The 13,445-nt window shown below is 39.2% G+C and overlaps 1 long non-coding RNA gene across 1 annotated transcript; it reads right to left on the reverse strand.

Moving 5' to 3' along the window:
* Positions 1-11,505: 11,505 nt before the first annotated feature.
* Positions 11,506-12,490, reverse strand: LOC116731913 (uncharacterized). Its single transcript, XR_004341662.1, has 2 exons — positions 11,700-12,490; positions 11,506-11,612 (listed from the first exon to the last, which is right to left on the reverse strand). It is a non-coding gene; the product is annotated as an uncharacterized LOC116731913 (long non-coding RNA).
* Between the last annotated feature and the right edge of the window lie 955 nt (positions 12,491-13,445).

Raw genomic sequence — 13,445 nt, forward strand, 5'->3', positions numbered from 1 at the left:
TTGTTTGCTTGAAACCTGTGAGAAGCTCCTGTAATGTTTTGCAGTTTGATTTCAAAGTTTGTTTAGTCAGACAGCACGCCACAGGATTTATGGATGAAAACAGATAAATTCAACAAAACAGTAACAGGGGTTTTGATCAAAATGTCCAGTAGCGTCTCTCGATGTTGGTGTGGATGTCAAAAATGAAATTACCAATCCAACCTCCAGACATGAGATTGTAGATAGTCGTATTTTGCGTACCTATTTTTGTGTTTGTCTGTGTGCGTAGCGGTGTTAAACATAGAGGAACTAAATCCCAATTCAATGTGGGGGTTTTTTGTAGATAAACTGTCTAAATTGGTTCTTAAAGGTGCTATCTTTATGTTTCTGTGCAAATGTTAAAATTTTTGAGTAAATTTGTTTAGTTCCGCAATAATTTGCCTAAAACCGTATCAGTCTTTGCCTCTCTGGGTGAAATGGTGACTAATGCAGTCGATTTTTCCCGTTGCCCACAACTGCACAGCTCGGTTGCTTCAATGTCACACGACTTCCACTTTGGAGGAGTTTTTTAAAAATTCATGCAACATCAATTTAGCATTAGGACTATGCTAAGAGCAAATTGAAAATAAAAAGTAATTACAAGAATGAAGTCGTCATATTGCTAGAATAGTTGTGCGAGAACAAAGTCAAAATAATAAGAATATTTTGACTTCTCATGGCATTACGAGAAGTCACGTGAAAATAAAATTGTACAAGAATAAAGTTGTGATATCACGAGAAAAAAAGTTGTATTATTACGCCTGTTTCTGTTCACAATTGTTGCTTGATCTTTTGTATCATTAAAATGATCTTATCCACTAATTTTGGGCTTTCATTATCCATAAACCATTATCACAATTACAAGAAAGAAAAGCTTAAAATATTTTTGCTCTACATGTAATTAATCTGTGATTTTCACCGTCTAAAATGAGTAACAAAAAAATATACAACTTTAGCACAATATTCTAGTTTTTTAAAGCTGTTCTTCTGTATTATTTATATGCCTGCACAACATCAAAAAGCAATTTTAAGCCCGAGCTGTCTTAATAAAAATATGAATAATTCATGTACACCACTTCCAAACTAAACTTAAATACAATATTCAATAAAAGTTTACAGCATCCTCACATTCTAACTATGCAACTGGTGAATATGTAGATTTATTTTCTTAGGTTTTTTTCTCTTTCTGTTCTTTGAACAAAAAAAATGACGGCTGGAGGTCTGGAAGACGAGAGCGAAGTCAACAGCGAGGAGCTTCTCTGCAGTTCAAGTGCGCCTTCCCCTCATTTATAAAGTAGCTTTGCCAAAGAGCTTTGTGACACGTCTCATCTTTTTTCTTTTTCAATCGGTTGCTTGAAAACAAAAAAGAAGAGAAAAAAAGCCTTGTGCTTTCTTCACAGCACGGCTGGCGCTAATTAGTTTTTGCACACATATTACTCGCGAGGTTCGCGAAACCCCTGCCTCTCTCCGACCCCAAGTTGACAAAAGATGAAACAAAAATGAATAAACCTTTATGCATGTTGGAAGTGGAAGCAAAGGAAAAGGTAGAAATAGCTACATCTAAGTAAATCACAATGCTTAATAGAAACAGGTGCAAGAACTTTTCAGCTTGTTCGCATTTGTCGCGTGAAGAACATTAGATTGTTGAAAATATTCAAGTTTTGGCCCTATTGTTTACTTATTGTTCAGATGAACAAACTGTAATTTGCATCTTTGAAGCCAGAGCCTTCCTTCACCTACCTCCGTTACAAATGTGCGCAAAACTTTGTCAATATTCCACTAACAGAGAAAAAAAACACAATTTTGCAATTGCGGTGTCTCCACTCCGCAATTAAAATCGCACGTGAATAAGTTTGTTCACGTGAGAAGTCTTTAAAAAACATGCCGAGACTCCAACTACTTCCTGTCATCGTCTTTTGCACGGTCCTGTGGCAACGTCCGGTTGTTTATGGAGAATTTTACTGCCTTAAGTCGAGAGCACACATTTTCTGTTTGAAGCCGGACTTTGTGTCTTTGTTTTCAAAACTTGTAATGCTTGCACTCAAAACTGCTGCTCTCTTTAAAATATTCTCTGTGTTCTCTCAAACCTTTCGCCTCGCGCTCAAAACGTCTTTCGGCTCGGATAAAATCTCGGCTCGCAAACCTCCCTGCTTGCTTGCGAATTCTTTCCTGCTCTCTCTCTATGGTGGAAATTTTCTGCCATAATCTAAGAGCACACATTTTCAGTCTGAAAGCAGGATTTCATGTCTTTCTTCTCAAAACTTGTAATGCTTGTGCTCAAAACTTCATGCGCTCAGACGTAGTCTGTGCTCAGATTCTCTGCTCGTTTATGAGACATTTTCTACTTGCTTCTGGAACCAAAATGCATCGTCGCCTGGTAACCTCTAAGCCAGTAAAATGAAAGTGTTGTACTGGGTGCGTTTGTTTCCTTTGTGTGCCTGTGTGGCGACTATCGATTGTAGAAACCTGCGCCACTCACTGGATGTAGGGAGAAACAACGGCAGCAGCTTTCTGCTCCACGGTACACTAAACATCCGCCAGCTGTGTGCTACTAATTGCTAATAGCCTTCTAATATTAGGCAGGATTTTGTTCATTTGTCCGGGTAGGTGATTCTCATATTCCAAGCCCGCTCTGTGTCATATGTGGTGACCGGCTTGCTAATGAGGCAATGAAGCCGTTAAAACTGCTTCGGCACTTAGAGTCAAAACATCCCGGATTAAAAGACAAGCCCCTGGAGTACTTTGAAAGAAAAAATCAAGAACATGACAGAAGAAATTACTGAGGGCCACCACAACAGCAAATGCAAATGCACTGAAAGCATCGTTGGTGGCTAATCGTATTGCTAAGGCTAAAAAGCCATTTGCTATTGGTGAAGAATTGATTTTGCCCTCTGCTAAAGACATTTGCCGTGAACTATTAGGAGAGGCTGCTGTTAAAAAGATCGAGCAGGTGCCTCTGTCGGCTAGCACCGTGACTCGCCGCATTGAAGAAGTAGCCAAAGACATTGAGACACAATTGTTGGAGAGGATTAATACATCACCGCGGTACGCCCTCCAGGTAGAGGAATCTACAGATGTTGACAACAAGGCAATACGACTTATGTATGTGCGATATACAGTACAGACCAAAAGTTTGGAAACACAGTTGTGTCCAAACTTTTGGTCTGTACTGTATTTATCAGGAGGATGTGCATGAGGATATGTTATGTGCATTATCGTTGCCAACCAACACCACCGCCGCAGAACTGTTCAAGTCGCTGGATGGTTATATATCAGAAAAACTGAAATGGTCCTCTTGTGTCGGCATATGCACAGAGACGGAGCCACTGCTATGACCGGACGGCTATCTGGTTTAACTGCTCGGATTAAAGAAGTTGCACCTGAATGTGAATCTACATATTGTATGCTGGCAAGACGAAAAATGCCACCAGAATTGAACAGCGTATTGAATGATGTTGTTACCGGTCCGCGGTGACGAAAAGGTTGGGGACCACTGCCTTAGAGAAAATATGCCAACAGTGGTGGTGGGGGTTTGGACATGGAGGCAAATACAAAACAACTCCCTCTGAAATGCCAGAATCAATTAGAGTGTGCCCTGGATGTGAGTTTAACAAGCTCTCAAACATCACACACCCTCAGCTGCTTGTGAGGCTGAGCTTAATAAAAACGATGGATGGAAAAGCAAAGGGTAGGGGTAGATCAGGCGTTTTCAGGTCAGCTGGAGGAACAAGGCAGAGATGTAAGGGTCCGTTCGCGGCGGGAGGTTACTTCGTAATTGGGATAGAGAAATAGTTAAAGTGATGGTCCCTTCGAACAGGGCGGCAGGGAAGAGAACGAAATTCACACTGACGATAGGGGGGGCATCGTGGCGCAGAGATATGTGGGGAGTGACCTGATAGAAAAATGAAGGTAAAAGGAGGTATGAGATTGTCCGCAAGAGGGGGAAGCTAAAGTGGAATGAGTCTGGAGGAGCAATTTCATTCTGGTGCCCTGTGATGAGAGAGCGGATAGCAGTTTTTCTCAAACTAAAGGGTTGTCGAGATGGGGAGTGGGGATGATACTGGTGAAGGGAGATCTTTGAAAAGGTCAGGTATTTGAATGTGAATAGTTAGGTTAGACAAAAATACCTGTTAGGCCATGGTTCAGGAAATAGGTAAAGGTAAAGGGGAGATTGATTGCAGAGGAGAAGAAAATTGCAGATTTCTGATGCAGGAAAGACTGAGGCGGTGGCGAAAGGGATGCTGGATGAAGTGGAAGACAGCTGATGGGAGACACTGAGAATGGTGGAAGATACTGGCAACAGATGGATGGAGGTGTGAGAAATTTGGTTGCAAATGCAGAAATGATAAAAGGGGCGCCTAGAAATTGAAGTCTAAGTGTTTGAATTTGAATTTTTCAATATACGGCTGCGGTTGACATCAAGTACATCTTATATTACCATGTTCCATGTACTTTCTAACTGTTATCAGTAGACATGCGTAAGTTGTTTTTTGTTGTGGTTTATTGTTTTTTCTCTTTTCCCACAGGTTTAGAGGCAGACCTGAGTTCTCTCTAGACTTCTTTTGCTACTCTACTTCTATCTCCTTTTTCCTACTTTTCTCCTTTCTTTGTCTCTGTGTCCATTACGTTTGAGACAAACCCAAAGAAATTTCTAATAAAGTTAAAAATGGAGCATCATTGTGATAGTCATAATGCGCCGCTTGTGAGTGAATGTGTTTGGCACAACAACGGCTTACTGGGGCTATTGCGGGCAGGAATAAGAAAGGAGTACATTTCTACCAAACAAAACTCCGAAATTTTGAGATTAAAGTCAGACGTTTTGTAGACTAAAACCTGTACATTTCTTAGCTTGGAAAATCGACAATCTTTGACCGTGGGAATGTTACAAGCTCAGAAAATCTCAGTACTTTCTAGAAAGTATATGAAATTAATCAAAAAATTAATTTAGCAAATTTTCTATTACTCGAGGTCAGAAATGTACATGGTTTTTCTAGAAAATAAGTAAGAATTATCTAAACATTTTTGAGTCTTTTGGCAGAAATTTACTTCTTTTTTTTTTCTACCAACAATGGCCCCAATATGCCGTCAAAATTAGGCCTCACCTTGAAACTACCTTGACAGCAATTTTGAGTGACACACTGCCAGAAAGGACACCTAAAAAAAATTTATTAAAAAAATGTATGTTTCAGTGAGACAGAAAACTTTTTTTTTTTGACGAAGTAAGAAACAGATTAATGAGAGAAGAAAAGTCTACTTTTCTGGAGAATTGCTTTATTTATGCAAGCCAATGGGGGGAATGAAAAACTGGGAGTGAAAACTGAGGAAGCGGACAGGTGTTTGCAAAGGAATAGTTAGATCTGAAGGGACTTCCTGCTTGGCTGAAGAAGTACAGAAAGGAAAGAAGGACATGGATGAAAATTTTTGATTTCGGACAATGGAAAAGCTGATGCGGCGGTGAAAAAAATCCTACTTTCCCAGAAAAGTAGAGGACAAGGGCAACAAATAACAGCTAGGCGGAGGTGGAAGAAAATTACAGAATGTTATACAAGCAAAAAAGGATTCAGGGGCACTTTGGAATGCGAGACGTCCAATAAAAGCCGAGGAGGCAACACGCTTCCATCATTCATTATAAATCACAGGTGGATTTACATTTAAATAAGATATTCCTAAGAATGTCAGACGCCCTTGATCAGGGGGAACGAAAATGTAAAGCATAGGCTTGTTAATTACCCCAAGATTATCCGTTTAACAACACCTGCGCGTCACCGCGAGAACGCCTCCAGCACCACCTCCCCATTACGCCCTCACAAACCCAGCTGTTGATACTGTCCTCGAAAAGCCTATTACCTCTCCTTCACCACAAGCTTATCCCTCAGTCATAGCAGGGAAGAACTTGGCAGAGGAAACTCGAACGGGTTCTTTGCTCTGGGAGACGAGTGACGCTAAAGCCGCAAAACCATAACCCAGTTCTTGCCTATTACACAATGGAAAGCCTCGGAGGAGATGCCTCTAAATAGCTCGAGGAAGTTCCAACATCCCCTCACCCCCCTCCTGCAGAAACTAATACTAATACTAATAGTGAGAGTATTTGCTTGACACGACAACAGCTAACACAGGTGATGGAAGGCGCATGGTTAGAGGGAGTTTCAACAGCTTTGACGGGAGATAATATTTTCATTTCTTGTACAAGAAAGGAGACAGATGTCTTTAGATTTTTTTTTTTATCTGCATGTAAAGCGAAAAAAGAAACTGAGCTCCAGAATAGCTGCTTTGTCAGTTTCAGAGGTGAACAGCGTGTCTGATTTTGTATGTGTCTATGTCTTTTTTTTTCTCCTTTTTTTTTTTATTCCCCCATGTCAGAGTTAGGATAGAGGAGCTGCAGAAGCAAACATGCAAAATGCATCCACACAATGTCTTTGTAATAAGGATCAAAAACGGAAGCCTGGTATGAAGCAGAGCACTAAATAGCTTCATGTTTATCCCAAAAGAAGTGAAACCATTGTTGTTCAAGAACATTTTTAATACCATTGAAAGCAGTGAAATTTGAAATAAAAAAAACTAATACATTTAATTTAAATGCAGTCAGAATAAGAAAACTCCTAACGAAGGAATTTCTCAGTGTGAACAAAATTATTCCCAGATGAGCAGCTACAAGCAGAGACGTTAACAGATGGACACCAGGAGGTGCTGGAGAACCTGTCTCTTGTCCTCTAGACAAAAACAGTGCCATTCTGAAATCTTTTTAGTTTTTATAGTGTAATGCCCAAGACAGCATTTCTGTCAATAAAATACCTTCAAGGTCTTTGGAACAAACTGAATGACCTAACGGGAAAGAAATATGCATGCAGATGGAAGGTTTGAGAAAGACCCGGACCTCATAATGGAAACTCTTAGCAATTACCTTTTTCAAGCCTAACCAAGTAGTTTTATTGACCAAAAAAAGCAACTGGAAGAGAAACTGACAAGTTCAAGCTGAGCTGAAGGTCTTTTGTCTTTCAGCTGAGGAGAACTTGAGACTCTAAACCTTTTTTTTTTAAAGTTGTCACTCCAAACATGATCCTCCTGATTCCAATCCTTTCCACCCTGTCACATTACCCTGCCTTAGGTAAGTAATACTGCAGGGTCACCTTCCTGTGCATCAAATACAGTGTCAGACAGAATTTGATCACCAGTTTTACTTGGACATGTAAAAAAAAAAATCACTATTTGAGAGCTGCAAATCAGACACTGCATTTCCCAGAAATACGGGAAATTTGTGCAACAAAATGTATGAAAGTGATATTTAAATGTTGCAACAACGATGTAGTACAATTATTACTTGGGTTCTTGTTATTCAATCCAGGTTCTGCACCCACAAATGAAAATGAATTTACAAAGTTTGCTGAACTCTTGGAGTGACTCCAACTGACGGCAGCCTGACCTACTTTATGACACAATTAACCTGAACTATACAGAACAGTCTGATACAGAACAGGAAGCATAAAATGTAGAGATGTACTGATCTGATAAAAAAAATCCGTGTTGGTCACAATATTGAAATAAATTCTAGATCAGGTATTCCTGTCAATGTGAACAGATCTATTAAGTCTAATTTTATGCTTTGACTTCTGACCAACGTCCTAATTTACTATTTATTTTAGATTATATTTAGAATTCCTAAATGCACTTTCTGAACCATTTGAAAGGTTTGTTGCAGTTTATTTTTTACATGTTAGACCAAGACAGTCAAGCTATTGCTTTTGTCAGTTTGAATTTATTTATTATTTACTTTGATATCGATATACTACATACTCCGAATTGCACTGACTGAACAAATTAAAGTTGTGTTTTTACATGTTTGACCAAACTTGTGAAGCTATTGGGGTATTTACGTATGCTGTAGTGGTGCAGAGTTATTGGTTAAATTTGTAATTCAGTAGATTTATGTTTGTGTTTAGAAAAAAGAAACACCAAGTCAAATAAGCGCCGATTTTCTGTAGCGGATCGGTATTGGCCGATAATAAACCTTGAATATCTGTATCGCTATTGGAAGTGAAAAAAGTGGATCGGTGCGTCCATAATAAAAAGCAAACAAATCTTACAGGACTTGTGATGTGCTTCACTTGCTCATGTTTAGACTCGCGTACAGTACAGCCATTGCTTGATACAACATAAATGCTAAGACAGGCAACCGTTGGACATCAGTTTCAGGGAACAAAATATGAAGCTGACAACTTTTGGAGCGTATAACTAGGACAGAAAAGTTGCTTTTCATGCAATTATTACAGAGAAAACTGGTCTCTGGCACCAAAACCAAACTTTGCTCACCCCGTCAGCATCACCGCGGAGGACAGAGGCTGTTAACAGAGTCATACTCCTTGATCTCCGCATGAGCCAAGACCCGGCTCCGTGAACACGACAGAGGCGGCCAAGAGACAGTCCTTGGAGGCTTCATTTCCTGAGGAGCCCGAAGAAAGCACAGCCCCTCGCAACAGCTGCCGAGCCCCTTTTACAGCTGTGCCGCGGAGCGCATCGTCACTAACTGGCTCCGTGGCACTCTGGCTTCACCTCTGAGAGCAGGAAGGCTCTCCAGCGCATCATTAAAACGACTCAGAGGATGATGGGCTCGCAGCTTTCAGCCACAGCTGCAAAGTCACAAACATCTGCAAGAGTCGCCTCCCACCCTGCACCCCCCCCGAAGCTTCGGTGTCTTCATCCTTCTGCTGTCTGGCAAATCGTCTCGGCGAGAAGCGGCTTTCGCGCCACAGAAATCGCCACGCTGCACATGACCTGAGACGCGGCGTGGTAAATACACACTTAATACATGCTGACCTTTGGGCTCCTCGTTGGCGGCTGCCCGCATTATATTTTAACCAATATGACTGGTTTTTATTACATGGCCTGGCCCACCTCAAGTGCAATAATTACATATCTGACACCGTGTGTGGTCCCTTTATTTATTATTCCCACCTCTCGAGTGCAATCATTTATAATTTATCCTCTTGCCCTGAGCGCAATAATCTGTTTGTGCAATATCCCTCCTGTTCCCAGTAGACCCAGTACTTGACAGTGCACTGAAAAACCAAAAATTCATATATTTCTTTTTTGTCCCGGATAGTTTTATATGTTTATTTCAAAATATGAAATTTTAATGTGAACGTCCGCTCTACTGTTCTTTATTTATTGTTAAAAAAAACTCAACCTCTGGAGTAAATGCAGTTATTTTTCATGTTGATACACAGTGGGCATCCCCGTTTTCCCAACTTCTTAACAAACAATAGAAAGGTTAGATAAATTCAGCAAAGAAAAGTTTGGTTGTAGCATTTATTTGAGTGACTAAGGCCAAAATGTAATTTTGTGGCAACTGGGATATAGTGTTTTTTTTTTTATTTTCATGATATTCCCTCATGCAAATAGTTATAAAGGTAGCTTTTTTCCATCCATATTTTTTTTATTCTTCTTGAGAAGTAATACTAAAATGACAAAACAAAACATCAGCAGCATACATCATGTGAGATTTTAGAAAGGCAGCATTAATACAAAATTTGTGCTTGAGAAATATAGCCCAATTTGAGCTACTTGACATGTTAATGTTAGTAGTTTGTTTCATTTAATTTATTTCATTCAGTAATGATAAACCCGAATAGCTTATCAAACAACTAAAATAAATCACGAATGAAAAGGAGCATAAAGAATTATAAACTTATAATATCTGACACCTATTCACATTTTAAAAATTAGTCAACTATTACAGACATATTTCACAAAAAGTGCACACAGAAAATTTGCTTATTCAATGCATGTGTTACTTTTAATACTTACATAATTTAACCTCCAGCTAAGTCAGGTTACTAGGTACATACAATGCTAACACTAGCCTGTCCACGCTAGAGGCCAGCAGAGGAAGTAGGCTGTCTCGTGGGCGACCAGCCTAGGCTTGCTAATCATTAGCCTCTCCAAAGCTAACACAATTGAGTAGCCTCCTTCTCATTTACTAGCACCAGTTGCTAAGTTACGGCTATAGCTAGCTTCAGAACTGAAGTAGCCACCACTGGTTGCGCAATAGCCTTAATTTTGGCACTGAAAACACACCTTAGATATGACAAATGAGTTGAAGTAGCAGTGAAATAAAATAGCGCAATGAACTTCCCCGTACCAAGTCGTACTGCTTCGTGGACATAAGTACAGAGAAGACTTGCACAAAAAATGCTACACCTGTCATCTCATGCCCTACGTAACAGAGGCGCAAAATGGGATTCATTGCTAGCCCAGATTTCCTATTGTGAACATTTAAAAAGGCAGCATTAAGTAAAATCCACTTTTTTTTAGCTTTAACGTCTTATTCCCTCATCAAAAACATACCTGGAGTATTGCCTTGATTCACCTTTGAGAAATCCTTTCATCTCCTGTAGCAACCATTCAGCTGTGCCAATTAGCAAACAGCTGGTCGAACTGCCAGTCTACTTCTCAGTGCAATGCTGGTTTATTCGCTGCCGCTGTTCTGTCAGATAGCCATGCGTTGTCAGATCGTCATACGCGTATGACAAACTGATGGCTATATCTGTCAGATCAGCATACGTTGTCAGATAGTCATACGCTTAGCTCAGACATGTATACGTTGTCATTACCATATGATTTTATTTAATCAGCAACATAGAATCATGACGTAGATCATCATACACTTTGTTATTAACAGTTATATGGCATCCTGACTTAGCGGTTAAGTAGGTTAATGAGTTTTACACGGGCCTGTGTTGTAATTGACTGCAGCTGCAGCCAGACCTGCTTTAAATACACTTTGAAACCATGACAACGCATGTATATTTATCTAGTTATCATATTATGTCATATTATAAACAATTTAATGACTTATTTTCGTCATAACTTGTTGCGTATGCTGAACTGACAACTCCACTGACGGTCGGACTTCTTAATGCGCATGCGCGGGCATGCGTACTGACTGCATGTGTGCTATCCTGACAGCGTATGGCTATCTGACAGAACAACGGCAATTTCACCATATTTTATATTTAATCATCTTTATTAAAACGGTGTTAGATCGTCATAAAGCTGCTAATGTAATAACACTTTATTAGCCACTGTATGACTTCCTGATGCATCTCTTAACCTGTCTGATTGCCATACACTTTGTTATTAGCCACTGTATGACTTCCTGATGCATCTCTTAACCTGTGGGATTGCCATACACTTTGTTATTAGCCACTGTATGACTTCCTGATGCATCTCTTAACCTGTGGGATTGCCATACACTTTATTAGCCACTGTATGACTTCCTGATGCATCTCTTAACCTGTCGGATTGCCATACACTTTATTAGCCACTGTATGACTTCCTGATGCATCTCTTAACCTGTCGGATTGCCATACACTTTGTTATTAGCCACTGTATGACTTCCTGATTAATACCAATGACATCAGTTGTATGATGTACTATATTTAATGTAGAACATTTTACTTCTGTATTTTTAATAATCCACACTGTCACTGGTGGGGTAAAACTGTTTAATTTAAGTTACACTTTTTACATTTGAACATGTCACCCATGTCTGTGGCACATTCTTTGTGTGTCCACCTTGAGCAGCAGTCACACTGTATCTGTGAAGTGGACAGAAAAAGAAAACAGTTATGAGTTAGCAAGTGTAATGTGTTTGAAGCGTTAAGTTGTACAGTTTAGTTGTTTACCATGTCAATGATGTTCTCTGAAGCATTACAGTGAAGCATATTGCATTCCACACAGTACTCTTCCACCTTGTCTGGGAACAAATAAAGGCATTTAGAGTGTACTTTACCAAAAATAGTCAAGTACTACCTCTTTATATTCTGTTGACAAGCCATCATGTTATACTAGTACATAACAGAAAATACTGCAATTTAGTATGTCATATATCTTTGGATTTTTTTAATGCTTTGGACTGTTCCGGTATAGCCTAAGGGAAAATTTGTTCCGTTTGGAATGAAAAATTCGGTGATATGCTCCTAAGCCATCTTGTGTTTTTGATTGTTAGAATATTAACAAAACAGATCAACAGGTTTCACACAGACTTCCACAGTTCCCTGAACAGTGGAACTGGTTCTTAATACCCAACATTAATAAAATTTCATGTGTTCTGACCAAAAACTTCTTAGAATCATAGCTGTCCAAAGCTATAAATCTCCGAACATTCAGCCAGTGGTAAATTTTTCGGCATACTTTCTTAAAGTTTGCCTCTGCCCTCTGTTGAGTGTCAATGGGTAGGAGCCTTCAGAAATAAAACTGAAGACTTCCCCCCATTTGCACTCCATGTTTGCTATAAATGACACAAGAAAACATGTAAATTGCATCAACAAGCATTTAAACAAGACAATTCATTAGACACTGCAAATTGTTCAAATATATAATAATACCCTGCTGCAGCTGCGTACACAACAAAACACACCTACTCCTGCTACTAAACACGCCAACTGGTGCTGCAATAATATGATATTTCTGTGAAATATCAGCTCTTAGGACAAGAAATACAAAATTAAAATAAATTAAAAAAAGTTTGTAGTGAAAGCTTCTTCATATCCATCCTTTTTTATTCCGATTTAATACAAAAAAACCTTGTAATCAACATATTTATGCATGTGCATCCAACAATGCAATTCTTGAAATACTGCAGAAAACACAACAGCGAGTTTAAATGCAATTGAGAGATCCCAATTTTTTATTGACAACACTGGTGGATGCCATGTCCTTCCTGGCAACGCCTGGTGAACACAGGGACTTCAAGTGACTCAAGAACATCTCCTGTCTTTTATTAATTGAGGCAAAAGTCACACTGACAGTGACTAATACATAACCCAGGTGGCTGTACTCGTGTATGTGATCTGTTAATCTGAAAAGCCTTCATGTTCCAAAAACAACCTCAATTTGCATAAACTAAATATGTGTAAATGTAAAGCACATATAAAAACAAAATTAACATGAACGCTTTTCATATACATTAATGAAGATAAGGATTTGTTTCAAAAGTGAAACACTGGTTTTGCCCCAGTTTCAGTGTGGGTAAAAATTGCGTTTTCATACGTCTGATTCATTTAATGTTGGTAACGGTGGATGCCAACATTAAGTTCATCTATGTAGATGTTAAAAAGGTGAGAGGACAGTATACTTCCCTGTCTTACTCCGGAACATGAAGGCTTTTCAGGTTAACATATCACATACACGACATGCTATCCAAGTTAGCAGACATGTTATCCAACCCAAAAATATCAAGGAACTGGGGGACGTGAATTTAAACAGGGCGTGTTTTGTAGTTTACTGCAGCTGCAGCAGCATTAAATTTAATTTATTTACTTACTTTTTATTGTGTCTCTTCTCGCGTATGAGCATTAAATTTAATTTATTTACTTACTTTTTATTGTGTCTCTTCTCGCGTATGACAAGCTGACGACTCCTCTCAATAT

The sequence above is a fragment of the Xiphophorus hellerii genome, chromosome 13 (genome assembly GCF_003331165.1).
Source record: "Xiphophorus hellerii strain 12219 chromosome 13, Xiphophorus_hellerii-4.1, whole genome shotgun sequence".
Lineage (NCBI taxonomy): Eukaryota > Metazoa > Chordata > Actinopteri > Cyprinodontiformes > Poeciliidae > Xiphophorus > Xiphophorus hellerii.